We start from the raw sequence: 18,497 nt of genomic DNA, 5'->3' as shown, positions 1-18,497 counted from the left end.
CCTGTTGAGGTTTGCTAGCAGACCAAACTTGAACAAAGAATGATTCTGTTTCAGTGTGAATATTGGGCTGATTAAAATGTGGCCATTTATGCTGAGAACAGCTTTGGGCATTAGAGATTTGTCATGTGCTCTTACCAATTGTAAAATGGATAAGTAAGCAAAAGTTCAAGATGGTAGAATTGTATCCTTTTGCATCTGGATTTTTCTCTGTTCCTGGTCTAGGTCTCAGGATTGACAAGAATGACAAGTTGGGCTTGGCCTACTTATTTCTACAGTAGCTTGAAGGAAATGTGTGTAACTGAAGATACCTGGGAACACCTAGGCTTCCTCAGTTTTGACCTCCCACCTAGAGGGGGGAAGCCTCCAGGTTTGGGGAGCCCAGAACCCACTTCTTCATTTGTTTTGTTTTTTGAGAAACTAGTAGAAGTGTATAGTTTTTATAGAAAATCCATGATTTCTTTTTTTTTTTTAAGTTTATTTATTTATTTTGAGAGAAAGAGAGCATGCAGGGGAGGGGCAGAGAGAGACAGAGAGAGTGAGAATTCCAAGCAAGTTCCACACTGTCAGCACAGAGCCTGATGTGGGGCTCGAACTCATGAGTTGAGAGATCATGACCTGAGCCGAAACCAAGAGCTGGACGCTTAACCGACCGAGCCACCCAGGCTCTCTGGAAATCTATGATTTCTAAATATTGGTATCTCATATATACATGTTGGCCTGTTGTACCTGGGCCAGTTCAGCCTCAGGGTGTTGGTCTGTGACCTCTGAGTAAATGGTTTCCAAGCTCTCATTTTCTAGGTAAAAAGCCAGATTTCACTAGTCTCCTTAGAGGTCAATGCTTATGAAACACAAGGTGGAACATGCTCCTTTTCATTACTTAATCTGCTCAGCCTTTTTATGTTTTGAAGAATAAGAAGGGACCCGTACTTAAATAAAAAGGAAGGCAAGACTAAAATGCATTACACTGTTTTATTTCAATTTTTTGGTTAAATTAAACTGAAAGAAAGCATTTACTACATAGTCCATGGCATTATTTTTCAATGAACATATATTGTGATTTTTTACATTTATTTTTTATTTTTTAAATATAATTTATTGTCAAGTTAGCTAATATACAGTGTATACCGTGTGCTCTTGGTTTCGGGAATAGATTCTTATGATTCATTGTTTAACTACAACACCCAGTGCTTGCCCCAACAAGTGCCTTCCTCAATGTCCATCACCCATTTTCCCCTGCCCCCCATAAACCCTCAGTTTGTTCTCTGTATTTAAGAGTCTCTGATGGGTTTGCCTCCTTCTCTGTTTGAAACTATTTTTTTTCCCTTCTCTTGCCCCATGGTCTCCTGTTTCTCAAGTTCCACATATGAGTAAAAACATATGATATCTGTCTTTCCCTGACTGACTAATTTCACTTAACATAATACCCTTCAGTTCCATCCACATTGTTGCAAATGGCAGGATTTCATTCTTTCTTACTGCCAAGTAGTATTCCATTGCATATTTAAACCACATCTTCTTTATCCATTCATCAGTTGATGGACATTTGGGCTCTTTCCATGATTTGGCTATTGTTGAAATCACTGCTATAAACATTGGGGGTACAAGTGCCCCTATGAATCAGCATTCCTGTGTCCTTTGGATAAATTCCTAGTAGTGCTATTGCTGGGTTGTAAGGTAGTTCTATTTTTAATTTTTTGAGGAACCTCCACACTGTTTTCCAGAGCAGCTGCACCAGTTTGCATTCTCACCAACAGTGAAAAAGGGTTCCCATTTCTCCACATCCTCACCAACATCTGTTGTTTCTTAACTTGTTAATTTTAGCCACTCTGATTGGTGTGAGGTGATATCTCATTGTGGTTTTGATTTGTATTTCCCTGATGATGAGTGATGTGGAGCATCTTTTCATGTGTCTGTTGGCCATCTGGATGTCTTCTTTGGAAAAGTGCCTATTCATGTCTTCTGCCCATTTCTTCACTGGATTATTTGTTTTTTGGGTGTTGAGTTTGGTAAGTTCTTTATAGATTTTGGATTCTAACCCTTTATCTGATATGTCACTTGCAAATATCTTTTCCCATTCTGTTGGTTGCCTTTTAGTTTTGTTGATTGTTTCCTTTGCAGTGCAGAAGATTTTTGTCTTAATGAGGCCCCAATGGTTCATTTTTGCTTTTATTCCCTTGCCTTCAGAGACATGCCGAGTAAGAAGTTGCTGCGGCTGAGGTCAAAGACGTTGTTGTCTGTTTTCTCCTCTAGGGTTTTGATGGTTTCCTGTCTCACATTTAGGTTTTTCATTCATTTTGAGTTTATTTTTGTGTATGGTGTAAGAAAGTGGTCCAGTTTCATTCTTCTGTATGTTGCTGTCCAGTTTTCCTAGTACCATTGGCTAAAGAGACTGTCTTTTTTTCCACTGGATACTCTTTCCTGCTTGGTCAAACATTAGTTGGCCATACATTTGTGGGTCCAATTCTGGGTTCTCTGTTCTATTCCATTGGTCTATGTGTCTGATTTTGTGCCAATACTGTCTTGATGGGTATAGCTTTGTAGTAGAGGCTAACCTCCAAGATTGTGATGCTTCCCACTTTGGTTTTCTTTTTCAACATTACTTTGGCTATTTGGGGTCTTTTGTGGTTCCATATAAATTTTAAGATTGTTTGTTCTGGCTTTGAGAATAATGCCAGTGCAATTTTGATTGGGATTGCATTGACTGTGTAGATTGCTTTGGGTAGTATTGAAATTTCAACAATATTTTTTCTCCCAATCCATGAGCATGGAATATTTTTCCATTTCTTTGTACCTTCTTCAATTTCTTTCATAAGTTTTCTTTAGTTCTCAGCATACAGATCTTTTACATCTTTGCTTAGGTTTATTCTTAGGTGTTTTATGGCTCTCGGTGCAATTGTAAATGGGATCGATTTCTTGATTTCTCTTTTTTTTTTCTTCATTATTGGTGTATAGAAATGCAACTGATTTCTGTACATTGACTTTGTATCCTGTGACTTTGCTGAATATCTGTATCAGTTCTAGCAGCTTTTTGGTGGAATCTTTTGGGTTTCCTATGTGAAGTATCATGTCATCTGCAAAAACTGAAAGTTTGACTTCTTCTTTGCCAATTTGGATGCCTTTGATTTCAATATATTGTGATTTTTATTTGCTACTTTGCCTATTGTTTTAGTTAAAAAGAAAGGAAATAACTTATTTTGGGTAGTATCTATTTAAGGAATAGTTAACTAAGTAATGGTGAAACTTTACAAAGTGGGGCCTTCATTTATCCTGGGAGGTATAACACTTGCCATAGGAGGGAACGGCTCTTTCATTTAGGTGTTGAGTAGAACGACCCTAACAGTAGGATCAAATCATGCTGGAATGGACTTTAATGTCACTGTCCTCTCTGAACCATTCAGTTCCATAACTGATCCTGTTAAGATCATAGCCTGTATTTGCTTCTCGTGGTGAATACCTTAGAATGCTTGTTTCTCTCTTTATGTTTGTGAAGTCGTATAAAGCAGTTGAAGTTCATGCAACAAACTTCCACTTATATTAGAATGATGCAAGATTAGATGTGCTGGTGAATGAAATCTGCTTTACTGACTTTGATTTATTTATGAAATAAACATTTATTGAGAACCTACTATTGTATTGAGATTCAAGATCACCAAAATAACTGACAGTTGTGCAATTTATAGCACATATATGATAATTAAAATTATATTTTCTCTCCTCTGCCCTCTTGCTGATAGCAAACTATGTGTCTCAGGGGCATGATTTGGGAATAAGAGAGATAGGAAAAGCACTTTGTGGGAAGCTCTTCTTTCCTTGTCTAAGCCTGCTGAAGTCTCTTAAATAGTCTTCCACTGCCAGTTGGAGACTCATTTATAGGCTTGCAAGGGTGTCCTGAGAAAGTCTTCATGACAAGTTTGAGGAGCATCACTGCAAGGTGTCAGATGAGCTCATTCCGGGTGCAGAAATTTATATAACATTAATATCAGTGAAAAGAAAACCAGTGAATACATTCTTATCATTAAGGTTAAAAAATCTAAATGTTTTTGTTAATTGAATTCAGAGTATTTGCCTAGAGTGCTATGTGCTTTTTGATTTTCCAGTTAGCACTTCAGTGGTGAATACAGAAGACAAAATTAGTACAGATCAAGTAACATGGAAAAGAAAAAAGAGACAGCACTAGATACAGAAGCAGACAACAGGAGGAGAAAACTCAGGCCTTGGCAAAAGCCACATTACCGAACAGTAAGTCTTGCCCATGACACTCTGTGTTACAATAGTGAACTCTTACATGGCACGTAGTAGATTCCAGGCAGTTCTACAACTTTATATATGTCATGGGTGGATGCATAAAGAAAGGTACACAGGTAGATAGATAGATGAGAATTTAAGTTAGTTTTACAAGGGTTTTTTTTTCATTTTTTTCCCAATAAAGTCCATTTAGAGATGAGTTAAAGACCTCACTCAGGTGTCATTGAGAAGAGAAATCTCAGTTCTCAAGCATCTGTGGACATTCAGTCACTAAGCATGTGCCTAGAAGGAGTTAACCAGTTAACCATCTTTCAGGACTGAACTGCCAAATTTCACCTGATTCAAATCCATTGGCCATTAAAACTGTTCAGAAATGAGTAATCTTTGCTCTACCGTAAAACACATGAATGTCTTGCATTGTCAAGGGCTGTCAATATGAATGGAAATCATCATAGTGCTGTACTATAACAAATAGTCATTTGAGTTTTTAGACATTTGATATCAGGGAAATGGTTTTTCAGCGTCCATAATTGGTTATGCAAGATGTGTGTGTATGTGTATGTGTGTCTCTGTATATGTACGTGTATACATTAACATGTATACCCATGCATATGCCCATGTGTGCATGTTTACATGTAGCTGATGACTTGACCAAAGAGATAAAGATGAGAAAACTGTTGTAGAGTCTTAAAATCAATCAAAACTTACTGTTGCCTTGTAGACAGAGCACTGACAAGAAAGCTGGAATTCCTTATGCCTAAGGTACCTAAAACAGGAAGAGGGAGGCAGCCTACATGTGAGGATCAAAAGGTTCTAGGTGGGGTGGAAGGAGAATGCAGAGACCCAAAGCTAAGCAAGGTGTGACACATTAGGTATAACAGTGAATGATGAGGGGAGAGTAGCAGGGCTTGCCAAAGGCTGTGAAAGGTGGGAGAATGACATTGGGCAAAGAGGGAAATAGAGGCGATTGACCAGCATGACCTTCTCTTACATGAGATTTGTTTTGTGTTCCTGGCTCTTTTCTCATTGTTTTCTTGGTCCTGTTAGGGCTTGACTCGGTAGATACTGGCCCAGGTGATTCTGAGAACTCTGATGTACATATTTTAAAACCAAACATTATGAGGGAGATAACTTTATTAAGTAGACATTAACTACACATTGAATTGGGGTTTTGGACCATATTTTGATGTGTAGTCCCCTTTTCCCTCTTTTCCTCTTTGTGCTCACACGAGATTACACAGTTACAGACTGTATTTTTTTAAAAAAAGAGCTTTAAATAAATTCTTCCAGATGCTAAAGCCTCGATGCTTCAAACAAAAAAATACAAGTATACCAGGAAAATTCATACATTAATTCATTGATTCAATAAATATTTTCTTAGACTTTGCGCTAAGCCCGAGGGACATGGCTGTGAAGAAGTCAAGGGGCCTGTCCTCCTAGGGTTTACAATCCGGTGGGGGAGGGTGAACTTTTTATTTCTATTCTGTCCCAGGTCCTATCACACACACTATTTGAATCAGTCTTGCCTGTTTCAGAATCACGCATCCAGTATGGGAAATTCAGAAATTCATTTGGGAGTAGCAGTATTAGAATTTGAATTTGTCTCTGCATCCAGTCAATCATAGAATTCCCAAATGTAGTGTCTCTTTTTGACAATGGGATAAGCTTTCAGGACCAGATGTCAGTGTTGATAAGCCTATAGGCAGTGACTCAAGGCAGTGTCCTTCATATTTATGGGGGAACATAAATGTTACTTTATTCCCCCATCGTTAACGCACTCGACTGAATGAGGGGATACTTTAATAGCTAAAACAAAATTGTTTCCATACTTACCTCAGCTCTCATAAAAAGTTTGGGTCATTTTTATCAAACAACTATATTTCTTAATAATGTAAGCGAAGTATAGAAAATTTAGTTTTGAAGCAGGATAAGAAAGAAATATAATGCAGTTTTTGAAATCAAAGGAGATTTTCTTGTTTCTGTCTCTTGACCACGGCTCTCAACCCAAGTGTCTTGAAGGAACACATGATCAGCTTTGTATGAATTAGTGAAGGAACATTTCCATCTCCACTTAGTTCAAAATCTACATGTAATTATTAATAATGATTTATAATTCTAAAGAAAATTTTTCTGATAGTTGAAGGTACTTTTAAAAGACAGGCAACTTTCCAAAACCTGGGGAACCCCTTACTAGAAAGGATTATAGTTTAAGAGACCAACCTGCCTTACCCTAGTTGATCCATGTTTTCTCTTTATGTCCATGCCTGATTTTTAAGGCACAATAGATCTTCAAGGTCTCTAAACATAGCATACATTTATGGTGATTCCTTCATCATAATTTGGGCCATATGACCCTCTGCACCCATTGAGCTAATAGTTAACTGATCATTTGGCTTAAGAATTTCATTTAAAATAGTTCTGGGGTGCCTGAGTGGCTCTGGTTAAGTGTTAAGTGTTCGACTCTTGGTTTTGGCTTAGGTCATGAGCCCACAGTTTTGTGAGTTGTAGCCCCACATTGGGCTGCGCACTGACAGTGTGGAGCCTGCTTGACATTCTCTCTCTCTCTCTCTCTCTCTCTCTCTCTCTCTCCCTCTCCCTCTCCCTCTCTCTGCCCCTTCCCCACTCTCTCTGTCTCTGTCTCTCTCAAAATAAATAAATAAACTTAAAAAATTTTAAAATAGTTCTGAAGATAAAAAGGAATAGAAGGAGATGTTACTTGGCTCTTTTTGTCAGATATCCTCCATTTATTTTAGAAGTGCTTTTTCAAGGAATGGCACCAGGAGTGTGGCCACAAAAATGTATACAAGCATTGGCTGGTGGAACACTGAGGGGTTGAGGGAGGCAGGCTCTGACTCTGTGTCCTGCTTCTGCTACAACCTGGTCAGGCAGCCTTGGGCATACTTAACATCCCTCCTTCCTAGCAACTCATTTTGTTTGTCTTGACAATGTAGGCTTATGAAATGGGGTCCATCTACGGCTGTTAGTGTTTCAAGGATTGGGTTTTGGGGGATGGGTGTCTGTAAATCCCCATAAATAGCATGCATAATTCTGTTTTTGGACATTATTTTTTTTCCCACTGGGTCCATAACTTTATTCAGAGTCTCCAAAGGCTCTGAGATCCTTAAAAGAACATTTAGAGGATCACTCAAATCTTTTCAGTAGGAACATTCTATGGCCATTGGCTGTCTGTGTTCATGTGTGTGCACATTTTCTTCTAGACTATAAAAATGTGTTTGGCCTATTTGAAGGAAAGATTCTGATGAGGATATGGCTTAGAAATCCTTCTAGAAGGCCATAAGCTCTGATGCTGAGACATGGCTGGAAATCCCAGTTCCATCATACATAGCATATATAGGTATATATATACACGTGTATAGGTATATAAATATATATACACGTGTATATACTCATATATGTAAAAGTACTACATATATTGCATTAAAGGCAGCTCCGATCAAGTTTTCCAAAGTGGTTGCTTAGAATGTCAGTGTCAGACCTGACAAAGCTTTAACAACTTCAGCCTCAGTATTAAGCCAGTATGTATTTAAAAATCTTTCCTAATAACAATTTGTTTTAGATATGTCTCTTATAAGTAGCATATAGCTGTTTTTCCCCCCAACTTGACAACCTCTGTGTTTTAACTGATTAATTTAATTACATTTATAACTTATTTAATTATATTTATTTATTTAATTACATTAATTGCATTTATTTAAATTTATTTTTATTACTTGTATATCCTATTTACTATGCTTTGTATGCTTTTTTCTAATTTCTCATTTCTTGCCCTCCTTTGAGTCGACTACATTTTTAAAATTCTTCTTACCTGGGTTAAAAGTTTTAGAATCTATTTCTAGAGTTTTAGTCACTACTCCTAAAATTTTAACACCCAATTTATATGCTTTTAGTTTACCTTTGGCATTCTACTTCTTCCATTTGTATTTCTTTTTATTTCAGTAGTTCTTTCAGATTTCTTTAGCATTTTTTTCAGTGATGATTTTTGCATATTATGACTTCTCTAATCCTTATTTGTATTTCACTTTTGAACGACAGTTTTGTTGGTTATAGAATTCTAGGTTGACAGAATTTTCTTTCAACACTTTGAAGATACTATTCAATGATTTTCTTTTGCTACTGATGAGCAGTCCATATAGTGCTAAGTAGCTAAGATGTCTATTTTCCCTGATTGCTTTTGATATTAGATCTTTTTCTTTGACACTCTACAGTTGCACTCTGAAATGTTCTGGGTGCAAATTTGATTACGTGTATATTGATATTGATATTTATTTATTTTTAATTAATTTACTTAGTTTTAAGTAGACTCCATGCCCAACATGGAGCTTGAACTCACGACCCCCCATATTAAGAGTTGCATGCTCTACTGATTAAGCCAGTCAGATGCCCCTATGTATTTATATTTTCAGTAAAGTGCTATGCTGTATTAACTGTCTTGACATCTCCCCCAAACAATAAGTATTGATACAGAATATCTTCCCATGTCTATAAATATTTGACTACTCTGTCAATTTCAATTATTGCATTTCTGGGGCCCGTGGGTAACTTGGTCAGCTAAGCATCCGACTTTAACTCAGATCATGATCTCACAGTTCATGAGTTTGAGCCCCACATCAGGCTTTGCACTGTCAGTGCAGAACCTGTTTGGGATTCTCTTTCTTTGCTCCTTCCCCACTTGTGCTCTCTCTCTCTCTCTCTCTCTCAGAATAAAGAAATAAACTTAGAAAAAAGTTAAATTATTGCATTTCTGTATAGTTTGAGATTAAAATATTTAATCTCATTTTTTATTTGCATGAAATCATACATACACATATGCTAGAAAAAGAGGTCATAATGTCTATGTAAGTATTGGACACTGCTGATGTGCTGAGTAGCTTACCCATTCACTGAAGCCGCTCAGGCTGTGTTAAGGACTGCAGACTGTATGCATCTCCTCCCAACTCTATATTCAGTAATATCACTTTGGTCACAGTGGGAATATTTACATTATGAAAATCGACTAATGCTGCAAATCAGGGATTTTTTTTCTGGAGAATTTTTTCTTTTTTTTAAGTTTATTTATTTTGAGAGCAAGAGAGAGAGAGAGAGAGCACATGCATGAGTGGGGGAGGGGTAGAGAGAGAGAAAGAGAGAGAGAGAGAGAGAGAGGGAGAATCCCAATCAGGCTCTGCACTGTCAGTACACAGCCCAACATGGGACTTGATCCCATGAACTGTAGGATCATTACCTGAGCCAAAACCAAGAGTCAGAGGCTTAACAGACTGAGCCACCCAGGTGCCCCCTGGCACATTAGTTCTTAAACTTTCACCAACACACCACTAGTTATCTTCCTTCTAGTAGAAACTTGTTACCTTTTGCCAGCATTGATCATACCCATCTTCTGTAAGCTCAGCCTTGCTGAGATCCAGAAACACTCATGACTTCTGCAAGAAGTCAGTTGGTAGTCTCAAAGTCTATTAACTAGTGGGCCTTAAAATCATTCATTCATCTGTTAGTACATTTGTTTAATGAATATTTTTGAAGGCCTAATATGGACCAAGGAGCACGGTGGGCAGGAAGAACACAGATGACCAAGAACAGGACATCTAACAAGTCAAAAGTCAGTTTTAATCGCCAGTGTACCTTCTCTCTACCACTTGGCATGATCATTCGTTGGGCTGTATTGCTAAGGCCTAATGTGCCTCAGCCTAATCTTCCTGCATTATGACATCCATGTCAACTAAATGGGGGGGAAGATGTGGCCAGAAGTATGGCATGGGTTGGTTGCTTTTGTTTATAGGCATGAACTTCTCTTAGCAAATACTGCTCTAGCCTTCCAGAATAAAGAGTAGCAGAACCCACTGTTTATCCATAAGCTCTTATAACCTCATCAGGCGTCTCTAAGTAAACAATTTTAATTAAGTTTTCATCTATAGAATTACACATTTTGAAATAAATTTTAGAGGTTTGGGAATTGATTCCTACTTACCGTAATACCAAGAAGACTACTTAAAAATTTAAATTCTTGAGACATCAAGTACTCTTTCAAAGTTATATTTTGATGAGTTCAGGATAAATTAATAAAAAACAGATGAACGAAGTTATTCTGGAGTTTACATGGGCTTAAAAATTAAGCTAGATATATTGACAAAATATGTTTTGGCTTTTGCCAACTTTCCAGATTTTTTAAGAAGTTTGAAACATTTTGTTGAGCTGAAAATGTGACTGAAACTACTAATGGACTATTTAACCAGCAATAGTGTCTGTTAAAACAATATTGAATTTTTAATTGAATTGATTATTCCACTTTTACGAAGATATGATAAAGTTAGTATCTTAGTTTACTAAATTAAAAACAAAAGGAATTATATGTTTCATAGATTAATTATAGGTGTCTCATAATTAATGTGTTAGTAACATGAAAACATCAAAACTAAGATCCAAGTTTAGTTATTTATGACGCCTTGTAAGCTCTTCAAAATATTAAGCCGTTAGGTAAATTATTGCATAAATTAAGAAAACATGAAAATTCCAAGATGTATGTTACAATATTTCCTAAACATCCATAAACCTGTGAAACAAATCTATCTTTCACATTCAAAGTGGTTTGAGACAAAAACACGAAAAATCTTGTTCAAAAATCTTGAAGAAGTCATTCAAAATATTAGGAGAGGTGTCAGAAGAGAAAAATGTGATTGCCCAGAGAGTTTTTCAGTGAGCTCAAATGGTAAGGAGCCATGGAAGAACGGCCGAATAAATGAGGATTAATGCAAAAGGGGCACAGTTTTGTTTAGAGGCTAAAAGAAGGGTTAGTTTTAAAATCCATTAAGCCTCATGAAACACCGAAGACCTCAAAAAGGACATTGAAAGCAAGAAGAAAAAGATGTCTAGCTTGGGAATGACAGACTACCGGTGACCCTTGAACAGCATGGGTTTGAACTGCATGGCCCACTTATACACAGATTGTTTTATAGTACAGTACTATAAATATATTTTATCTTCCTCATGGTTTTCTTACTAACATGTCTTCTCTAGCTTGTGTTATTGTAAGAATACAGTATATAATACGCATGACATACAAAATATGTGTTAATCGACTCTTTATGTTATTGATAAGGTTTCTGGCCGACAGTAGCCTATTAGTAGTTAAGGGAGTCAAATGTTATATGTGGATTTTTGACTGTGGGGGGGAGGGGTTGGGAGATGGTGTTGGCCTCCCTAACCCTTACATTGTTAAAAGTTCAACTGTCATATTAACAGAAGGTGGAAAGAAGACAGATAAACGCTTTTCTTCCTTATTAAAAAATATAGTATTCAGATTCAAAAATGTAGGGTAAATATTCTAGGCAGAACACATGACTTAGGATAAGATAAAAAGTTTAAACAAGTCCATGCCTTTAAGTAGATTTGTGCCTCAATTTTTGAGTGATAATATGCAGGATGATCACTAGGTCTACAGATGTGACTACCAATCCATTCTGACAGAACTTAAGGAGATGTTGCCAGGAGTGGGGCCAGGAGACAAGAAATGAGCACATGCTGTTGCTGTTAACGAAAGGAGAGACTGTTGAGCTACGAAATTATAATGCTGATCCTGGGCAAGAATTGAAAAAAATTAGAAATCTAATGATTTCTAAGCACCTAATGGAAAAGCTGAGTTATTAGTTGTCAGAACCAAATACAGAAGAACCAAATACATTGACAAGCTGTTACCTTATTCTCCGCAAGATGATATAGTCCGTCATTAAAAACCTGGATGGCAGAAAAGTTGGTTGGATTAACAGCATGTGTCTGTGATTATGGAGAGAGATTCTTTAGAAGATGAAAGGGTCTTAACCTTGATCCTGTTCTGTTGAGTGTCTATTAATGACTTAAATGAGGGCATATATAATATTCATCACATTTGCAGAGAAGTCCAGATTGGGAGGGAAACAGATGACAAGTGTAAAAAGATAACCAATTCCTGGAACTATGGGTTTAAATTAACATGATGAAAATTAACAAAGAGTACTCTAAAGTTATGGGTTTAGGTTAAAAAAAGAAAAAATCAAAGCCTAAAGGAGGGGTTGGGAGTTGGGCATGGCAACAGTTTGTGTGAAATGTGGATGGACCATCTCAGTTACTCTGTTTCCTTATGAAAAGTCAAGTCACCCCGTGTTGCAATGGTCAGAAAGAACATTTTGATTAGAGTGTTCACTTTGGGGGAGGAAAGTAGTAAGGATGGGGATGATTCTTGTAGTTAACTAAAACTGGTGGCTGGTTGAATGAATGGTCGGACCTACATCCAACAGGCCAACTTACCTGTGAAAGCGTGGAACAGGCAAAGGATTTTGAGCAAGTAATGTTCTGGAACAGTTCCTGAACTAGACTGTTGGGTGCCTCTGTGTTTTTGAAGAAGTCCCATAACTTCTGTTAGCCTCAGTTTCCTTGGCTGAAAAGTGAAGATAAAAATACCTGCTTTGAAGAGTTGCCATGAGGATTATTGATGTGTAAGAGACCTCTCTCAGGGTCTGCCAGGTGTGTGCTTGGGAAATAGTAGCTATTAGTATAATAATGACCATTTCACTGGTTCTGGGCCATAGAATCATGTGTGGACTTCACAGATTAGGATGCCCTGATAGTTCACTGGTCCCCAGGAATAGGGTACATATAAACAAGATTAAGAAGAGTATGAGGACACCATCTTTATGAAGACTGCACTCAGGATCAGATTTTTAAATTTTGATGAAAGTGGTCTCTATTGGAAGCAAATGTTATTTGATACATATATTGTAAAGGAAGAGGACACCCAAACTCTGAGGTTTAAGGCTGCAGAGGATGGAGACTGATTCGAGACTAGGTGCTAATGCTAATAGAGATTTAACTGCTAAGGATTTTTAAAGGACCATTAATGTTTTTCTTAGTGCTCTGTTACAAAGCTCTACGGTTTTTGAGGGGTCTGCCTAACCTTATTTCCCGCATAAAGTCTGTTATTTTTCTTTTTTCTTTAAAAAAAAAATTAAATTTTTTTTTTTTTTTTTTTTTTTTGAGAGACAGAGAGACAGCACGAGCAGGGGAGGATCAGAGAGAGAGAGGGAGACACAGAATCTGAAACAGGCTCCAGGCTCTGGGCTGTCAGCACAGAACCCGATGCGGTGCTCGAACTCACAAATGGTGAGTTCATGACCTGAGCCGAAGTTGGACGCTTAACTGACTGAGCCACCCAGATGCCCCAAGTCCGTTATTTTTCACTTGCAATTTTGCAGAAAACAAGGTTTTCTTCAATTACACATACATTGTACTATAACAGAAATGCTGTAGATGGAATGTAGGAATGTAAGTGAAACCTGATATTTACTTGATACCTTACACAGAAAGTAGTGAGAGAGAACCTTGGTTTAAACCTTTGAGTAGCTGGGTTCTAATCTGAGTTCTTCTCCCCTTGGCTGTGTGTCATGGGCTGACTTGTGTATCCTGAAATTATAGTACTATCCCCAGTACCTCAGAATGTGACTGAATTTGGAGATAAGGCCTTTAAAGAGATATTTAAAGTTAAATTAGGTCGTTAGGGTGGTCCCCAATCCAATGTGACTGATGTCTTTAGAAGAAGAGATTAGCACCCCTACAGGCTCAGAGGGAGGACCACGTGGAGACACAAGGGGAGGAAGGCGATCTAGAAGCCAAGGAGAGAGGCCTCAAGAAACCAACCCCTCCAGCAACTTGATCTCAGACTTTAGCTTCCAGAGCTGTGAAAAAATACATTTGTGTTTTTAGCCAACCAGCCCATGGTACTTTGTGATGGTGGCCCTAACAAACTAATGTACTGTGTAACTCTGTAAATTTAACCTCTTCGAATTTTATTTCCTCATCTTTAAAATGTAGACTATGACATAAAAATTGGCGGCATTTTATTTTATTTTTTTAGGTTTATTTATTTATTTTGAAAGGGAGAGAGAGCATGAGCAGGGAAGGGGCAGAGAGATAGGGAGAGGGGGAAAATCCCAAGCAGACTCCACACTGCCAGCGCAGAGCCCTACTCCGGGCTCAAATTCATAAAATCATGAGATCATGACCTGAGCTGAAATCAGGAGTCAGACGTTTAGCCGACTGAGTCACCCAGGCGCCCCTAAAATGGGTGGTACTTTAAAATAAACAAATAAAATAACCTATTTCATATGGCAGGAGGGAGGGGAGATGAGCAAAAAATAGTACTGAATCATGGCGGCTTTTATATTTTATTTCCCTAAATGTCTGAGAGGGAAAATATATGTATATCTTGACTTGAAAAGACCAAAAATGCTGTGTTAAAACTAAATAAGTGAATGGTAATTATTTATAGGAAAAATTCCCAGTAGTGTGATGCCATCAATTAGAGAGTACTCCAAGGGAATTTCAATTATAATTTGATCCCCTCGCCCCCCCCCCCCCCAAATTTCAATTTGCATAAATCAGCTCTTCAGAAACACACCTATTGCATAAATCAGGACACACCCGCACTTGTTAAATACTCGAGGTTTGATTTATTCAAAGATTTCAAATGCTAAGAGCGGTCTAGGCCTGCCATTATTGTGATGCATGCATCGGCTGCAGTTGATAATCAGAGCTGTGTTGGGCATTCCACTTTGCACCTCCTAGGGCACCAATTTTCAGCGACTGTTAGAACCCAATAGAAAAATCTCACCTAAGATTCATCTGTGAGCTAAATTACAGGGAAGCCATTATCATTCATTTTACATGCACTATTGTTCTGGGGTGTCAGCCGAGCACCTCTAGATCAGAGGGAAGAATTTTGCTAGCTTTGAGACTCCTGAGAGTTGAAATGGTCAACCGAGGTATTTCTTTGTTCTTCTGATCAAAAAATCTTCTTAATTGAACCAAAAGGGTAAATTGAATCCCCACTAGATGCCTCGCCCTGGATGCCTGAGTTCTGGAGTGGGGATGGAGGAGTAGATATTTAAAATCTGGTTGGAAGAGACCAAACAAATACCAAACAATTAGAAATCAATGAAATATTAAGTTATATGGAATTAAGTGAAAAGGGATTTCAGAGAAGGGCAAGAACGGTGTAAACTTGAGGAAGTGGATGAGGCTGAGGGAGGAGGAAGAATTTGGATATGGAAATTTGAAGTAGAGGATACAATGGAGGTTATTTTGGGGTGGGTGCAATTTGAGGGGAAGGTTGTAAGCATGTGTTGTGTGTATGTGATCAGGCGCTGCTTTCTGCAGGGAGTGGTGAGGGAGCATGAGCAAAGGCATGTAAGTGAGGAACCTAGATTCCGTGCATAATGAACAAAGAAAAATCTGGCTGTGAGAAAAAGATGTGCAGTTCCATCCCATTTATTGCCAGGATTAAGAATGTGTTCTTTCTAAATCCTGAGAATAACCTACAATATTAAGCATTACCAGCCTCATTTTGCAGATAAAGGAACTGAGTCTTAGAGAAATTAAGTGACTTGCCTTCAGTCACACGTATTAAATGCACAGCCTCCAAAGTCTCCCAGAGGTTGTCTAGGCGTAGTGGAGCGTATGTAGGTCCGAGTGGGAATCACAAATGAATGGATGCTGCTGGTCCCCCCGGTAGCATCCACTTTGCCAGCTGCATCCCTCAGCTGCATTCATTCCCCGGGAGGATACAGCCCTCGAGACCTTGGCTAATGACCATTATGCATGGGGTACAAAAGGCCGGCCCCTTTGTTCAAGCTGGAAACCACTTTGTGATGTGCTTTGTGCTCCAGAGCTTTTTCATGGGCTCCGACTGAAGCTCATCTGAAGCTGAGATCACACTCTTGCGTTCTTCTCCTCCCTCCTCTCCATACACTCTGTATTTCATCCTTTACTCCCTTTCTGCTGAGAGCACTCCCCTGATATATCAAACCTTACTAAGACACAATCATTCAGCAGATAGGTCTCAAATCATGTTTGGGATGCGCAGTGTTATCACTGCTGCAAGTGCTAACACTATGTTTTGCGACCATCACCTGTCCGGCAGCCTGTGCCGAGCAAGCAGTGGGAGTGGTGATGGTGACCTCCACCTTCAGCCAGCATGTATATGTTAAGCACTGCACCTGCATCTTTGCACCTAAAGCTTACGACTAACCCTCTAAGTTAGGTTCTATGATAATGCCTGTATTCATATATATTCATAGATGAGGAAAATCTGGTCCACAGAGTATATGTATGTATGTATGTATGTATGTTACCTGCTTGTGATCACACAGCTTGTAAGTTGCACGGTCAGGATTCTAACACACTTGTGTTTAAAGTCAAAGTTATTTCCAAAAACTAGTTTGTGCATACTGGCACGTGTACCTTACTACATGTGTAATTGACTGAAATGCCTAGGAACCATGGCTCAGCACAGACAGAAACAAGTAGTTCCACTCCGTGTTGAAGGGAGCACCAAGTTATAATGGTGGGTCCAATCTAATCCCTGAAATGTGTCACTATAAATACAAAATGATTTGAAGTCTACAGAGCATAACAGAAGATGGTAAAGTGGGCAGAGGGGTATGAAGTAGTCAGGAGATACAGTGACCACATAACTGATTGTTCAAATTGGAACACTATTGAGGATGGTAGGAGAGGCCATTAGTAATCACACGAGGATAACAAGTGTAAGCCAAGACTGTAGCAAATGAGGATGTATGATCACCGCAGTAATAAGAGGCAACAGGGAGCTATAGTAGGTTCTTGAGCAGGGGTGTGAAAGAATTCTTCTGTCACTGGTATGCAACATGATGAAGACGAAGCCTTGGAGGTGAGAGAACAGCAGATAGTAGATTGTTCTAGTGCTACAGTGTGTGATGTGTCTGGGTTTCTGTCCTGGCTTCTCGTTTTTTCTCTAGTTCATTGTTATGAAAATAGTCATCCTTTCTGGACCTCAGCATGCTTGGCAGAAGCTATCAGCCAAGTGTCTCCAGGTGATCAGAACTCTGTCCAGGTACTTCTGACCATTGGATCTAACCAGTGGACTCTGCCTTAGAACCAAAATATCCTGGCTCTGTTCCCTGGAACACTGCATACCCATGGGGTGTCCCAGGCCCTGGAGGGCCTTGTAATTGTCCCCACGGACACTTTTGCATGAACATGAAGGGGAGGATGTGTGAGGATGCACACCTGCCATGAGACACTCAGGGTTTCTGCCTGGACAGATTTGTCCTAAAGGTCATTTCCCTCTGGGCTAAAGCAAGAAAGTAAATGGAAAAGGTTTGTATGAAAGGTCTAGGGTTTTTGGCTTTATGTTCCTCAGAGTTTACAGCAATCCTGGGTTAAATGATGAGGCCTCCTACCCTCATGTAGGGCCTTATTGCTGTCTTTTCGCTTGGGGTTTTAAATCCATTGCGTTACCTTTACAGAGTTAAGATTAAGGTCAATAGTTCTAATCATGTGGGTTTCAGAGGGGGAAAATGAATAGAGGACCTGTTATTATCGATGGAGAACTCCTTTGTAAAAAGGTAGACTATGGACTTGCAGCATTAAAGAGAGAGAGAGAGAAAGAAAGAATGTATCTCCAGCAAATCTCCAGGGTCTGAAGAGATCCTGTGTCATTTGGAATTGAAACACAGGGTTTTTCATGAAGCAGCATTCTGTGCCCTGGACCTTGGGAAAATACTGTCTCTTGGTCTGCTTTCAAGGAGAATAAAAGAAACAAGGAAACTGAGGAATAAATGAAGCAAATTTAGGGAAGAGCCCTTGAGGTGTGAACGTGGGAGTTTGCCTCTGAATGCAAGTTGATGGTCCAGGTATAAAGAACTTGAGCTTGCGAGATGGGCGTAGAGTGTATTCGTGTGATTTACAATGTAGTGAAATGCACCCAAAGCTTGGAATCCTACAGATGAGGGCTCAAATCCTATAAATATCATTTAATGATCTTGGGACTTTGGATAAGATCCCTAACCTCTAAGCTCTATATTCTGTAGCTACAAACTGTCAGGGGAAAACAGCGCCCCCCAGGTCATCAGGCCATGTAAATGAAGTGCTGTTTGTCACGTCTGGAGTGTGGAGCCTGGTGCTCAGTGAAGGGCAGCTTTTGCTCAAACAAGGTACTCATGGGCTGATTTCTGCCTCCTCTATGCTCCTGTACTACTCTGCACAGCCCACTCTTTTTTGTTTTTTAATTTTTTAATGTTTATTTATTTTTGAGAGAGAGAGAGAGACAGGGAACAGGAGAGGGGCAGAGAGAGATAGAGAGAGACACAGAATCCAAAGCAGGCTCCAGGCTCTGAGCTGTCAGCATAGAGGTGGACATGGGGCTCGAACTTATAAACCGTGGGATCGTG

The 18,497-nt window shown here is 38.9% G+C and overlaps 1 long non-coding RNA gene across 1 annotated transcript in view; it reads left to right on the top strand.

The window, feature by feature from the left end:
• The window catches only part of LOC111562265, a 63,353-nt gene that overhangs the window by 18,346 nt on the left and 26,510 nt on the right, over nt 1-18,497 (top strand). The window contains exon 8 of the long non-coding RNA XR_002745340.2: nt 4,098-4,239. This is a non-coding gene — a long non-coding RNA (uncharacterized LOC111562265). The remainder of the gene's footprint in view (nt 1-4,097; nt 4,240-18,497) is intronic.

This window comes from Felis catus, chromosome C2, assembly GCF_018350175.1.
Source record: "Felis catus isolate Fca126 chromosome C2, F.catus_Fca126_mat1.0, whole genome shotgun sequence".
In the NCBI taxonomy this organism is placed as follows: domain Eukaryota; kingdom Metazoa; phylum Chordata; class Mammalia; order Carnivora; family Felidae; genus Felis; species Felis catus.
This window is presented reverse-complemented; position numbering and strand designations above follow the sequence as displayed.